This window comes from Squalius cephalus, assembly GCF_949319135.1.
Source record: "Squalius cephalus genome assembly, chromosome: 8".
NCBI lineage: Eukaryota > Metazoa > Chordata > Actinopteri > Cypriniformes > Leuciscidae > Squalius > Squalius cephalus.
Genome location: NC_137129.1, coordinates 35,856,250 through 35,860,516, shown reverse-complemented (window position 1 = coordinate 35,860,516; position 4,267 = coordinate 35,856,250).

Below are 4,267 nucleotides of genomic sequence, written 5' to 3'. Positions count from 1 at the left end.
GGGCAATTGATATTTATACATCATCTGAAAGCTGAATAAATAAGTTTTCCATTGATGTATGGTTTGTTAGGATATGACCATACTTTGCCGAGATACAACTAAATAAAAAAAAAAATCTGGAATCTGAGGGTGCAAAAAAATCAAAACATTGAGAAAAATATCCTTTAAAGTTGTCCATTTATGTTCGCGATTTTGCGGCATTCACTCAAAAAAATAAATGTTTTATATATTCATGGTTGGAAATTTACAAAATATCTTCAGTGGAACATGATCTTTACTTAATTTCCTAATGATTTTTGCCATAAAATAAAAATCGATAATTTTGACCCATACAATGTATTGTTGGCTGGTGCTACAAATATACCCGTGCTACTTGTGACTGGTTTTGTGATGCAGGGTCACATATCTGAGACGCTGCTTTGTTGATTTAAACAACGATGGATTTATTTTTACTACCGGAGCATGTTCTTACAAATTGCCTGATAACCTATGATCCTTCTCTTTCTGCCATCAGCCTCTGTCGCCACTAGAGAATGAGAAAGTACATTTAATCTTGTGTCTCAACTTTTCTCTGAAGTATGACTTTTTACCAATAATTATTATTTTTTTTTTTACCTTTGTAACCATAGCATCCACCAAAAAACAAAAAAAAACAAAAAAACAGTGATGTTATTAATGTAATTAAATCTGCCTAACCATTGTCCATAGTTAGGATTAGGGATTTGAATTTTCACTGACAAAACACTCGAGTACATGAATGCAGGGCTCAATGTGTGCATGTAAAATGTGTTTCATAACCAAATGATGCAGTCTCAGTGTTATATCGGGTATTTCAATAACCTGTTTTTTACGGTAAGCTTTTATTATCAGGTCAACAAAATTTGTGACAAAGCAATAGTTTGAAGAGAATCTCGGTAAAACTTTATTTTAAGGTGATGTAGTTACATGTATAGTAATAACAGTAAACTATGCATAATTACAATAAACTAACTCTATAAGTACATGTAGTTAATATTACTCGGTAATTATTTAAGTAATTACGTCACCTTAAAATAAAGTGTAACCAGAATCTTGAGCAAGTTAATTAACATGTTTCTGACCTTGTATTGAAAGATGAACTTGATCCATATCTACAGACTTTAGGGAGGGCTTTGGCCAGTAAACAACCACTTAAACCAACCAGAACTTCTTAATAATACCCAGAATTCACATAAGCATCCATAATTTACCTTAGTAAAACTTAATATAAAAATGTAGCCCTGGTGTTCCAGTAATGAAAATAAATGCAGTTACTATGGATTTTTGGCAGAAAGTGTAGTTACCATGGCACTTTTTCTTTCTTTTTTCATAATGCTTGATAAACCCCAAAGGTTGGTGGTTGCTTGGTAAACAAAATCATCAGACAGAAGAGCACAAGACTGTGACTTATCACTGAAGGCTTACAAAAGCTTGTACTCCAGCTACACTTTAAGCTTTTTTAACACTATTTTAAGCTTTGTGTATGCATAAGACCAGTGGTTCTCAACCAGGGGTGTGTTTCCCGTACAACAATGTAACTCGCTGAATTACTACCATAGTACGATTAATTGTTGAAGAAACTAACCAACTAGTCACGACTGTTTCCCAAAACCACAGTAACATGGTCGCACCTCTGTCGTTTGAACCACATTGGTTCAACAATGTAGGAGTGTCGTTAAATGACGTCACGCGCAGGTAGAGGAGTAATAACTTCTGCTAATTAATCTATTGGAGACCTCCGAGATTCTGCTGTAACAAACATGAAACCCATGGCTTCTGTTCCATGGAGCCGTTGAATTTTGTTTTAGACAACTTTGGAGTTTAAAAGGTTGAGAACCACTGTATTAGATGATTCAACAGGTACAACAAATGGTCATGATCATTCAGGTCTTTTCTGGTGCATCTGAAATCCTGCAGACTGTTTGTTTTTACAAGAACCTAGTCATAGAGAGAAGCAAATTAAAACACTTACAAGATGAACATTCATCATAGAAAGCATCATTTCTGACTGAAGAATTTTGATACATCTCCATTATATTTGTCATTTACAGCCTATAATTGTGTTGTCTCAAAAAACATCAAACTGACATTTTTCACTGCAATGTCTTTATAATCTGCCTGATTTCCTCTAAACGAATATACTGTTATAAACAACATTATCTTCAAGATATATTCATGCTATTCTTTTTCAAAGAAATGTTTGAAAGATATTCTCTGATGCGTACAATAACAAATGCATATCCATTTCTCTGTCTGGAGTTCAGTGGTTTGAGAATAAAATACTGATGGGCGAGAGCTACAAGATCAGCAACAATAAATTCATTCATCAAGAACAGATTGTCGAGGTGTGATCTGGGGTCACGATCAGAGCGTTACTCTGAATGAAAATGTGCAGAATTTAAAAATGACATACAACCACGCATGGCATTTTTATTAGGAAGAGCCAAGAGTCCACGTGAACTACACCAATAATGACTTAGCGAGGTGATGATGGTTAACTCATTCAACTCTGAACTCATGAATCAATGATTATGTATTTTTTGTAGTTTAAGCAGCAGCCTTCTCAAACACTAAGGAGTGCTCATGTTAGATGAGACCAATTTGCATACTACTACAAAATATGAAGAGTACATACTGCACTGATTTTGTACGTTTGGATGAAGCAAGCCAGTTATAGCCCAAAAAGGAAGTGCAGAATAATCCCTTTTCAAATGTACTACAATTTGGGACAGACTAGATAAAAACCTGTATATTATAAAAGACGAACCTAACCTTTCGCATGTCATCTTCTAAATGCATCTAAATAAAAAACGCATTGGTGAATCGTGAGCAGCCTAAAATCGACGAGTTCATCTGAATATCTGCACTGTTTTCTTGAGGTTTGATGTGCAACTTTTACAAAATGTTACAAACTGTATTGTTTACTTTACATTTTCTGTCCTGTCATTTCTATAATATAATTTAAGGGGTAAGAGGTGTGGTAATGAAGCTGAAATTGTGGTCGCTGTAGATGAGGAGAGCAATTTAAAGATGTCATTTCGGTCCAGTTTTCTGCTTTATAGCCTTTCCTGCATTTCGACAATCCACACAAAACATTTCGCTTAATTTAAGTCTCACTCTTACATGTGTCAATTTATTGATAGCTTTTACCATCTATTCAGTGAATATGGCTTTTGCTCATATTTGAAATCTCTATTAAAATACAGAAAAGGCCGATAGAAGGGCAATGATAACAGACCGTAGAACAGACTGACTTGAAGTGATTTTGCTAAACAACAGCAATTGGTGTCAGCGGCAATGGTGACTGATAGGGCTGTGCTGAAGTTAATTTATTTACACCGTTGTTAATCTCATTAGTGTGTTTCTTTCCTTAGAGGTCTTTCATTAGGCTGCTGAAAGTTAATTAATGACTCACTCCCACACGGCTCGCAAAAGCCATTTTCTTACTTCTCTAAATAACAATTACAAAGGATCTCCTTTATTATGAATGAATGCTCTCACAAAACACTTTCCACCTCCACTTTCAACAAATGGCTCCTAATGCACCTTTAACAGGGTTGCTAACTCTGCACAAATTCAGCATTACAGAATTTCTCCAATCAAGGATTAGGAATTTGAAACCTTTTTGCAAATGTTCAATTCCATCAAAGCTAAAATATAAGATTTTTTTTTCCAAAAGGCTCAGAATATTTTAAGTGGGAGGAAAAGTCATGCATTAGCATTGAACTTGAATTCAGTGCCAAAAGGAAACACGTTTCTAAGCTTTATAAATAGTCTCAGTTAAAAACACTATGGCCTGGTTCCATAGACAGGGCTTAGATTAAACCAGGAGAAGGCCTTAGTTAAATTAGGGACAGTTTTAAAGGGTAAGCAGGGAGTCAGATTGACAGGAGATCTGACCAATCATAATCCGCCATCCACCATTTTTGTCCAACAAAGCAGTCAGGAAATTTAGGAGATAAACGTCGGTGGATTTGACTATTTGAGAACATGGTGTGGCGTGAGAGCGGCCATAGCAACAGTAACTAAAGGGGGCGGGTCTTTACGAACTGTCAATTATGTCGTTCCAGACCCGTAAGACTTTCATTCATCTTCGGAACCCAAATGAAGATCTTTGTGATGAAATCTGAGCGATTTCTGTCCCTCCTCTGACAGCTACGCAACTACAACTTCTTTGACGCTTCAAAATGTTCATAAAGAGATTGTAAAACTAATCCACATGAATTGATCGGTTTAGTCCAAATTCTCT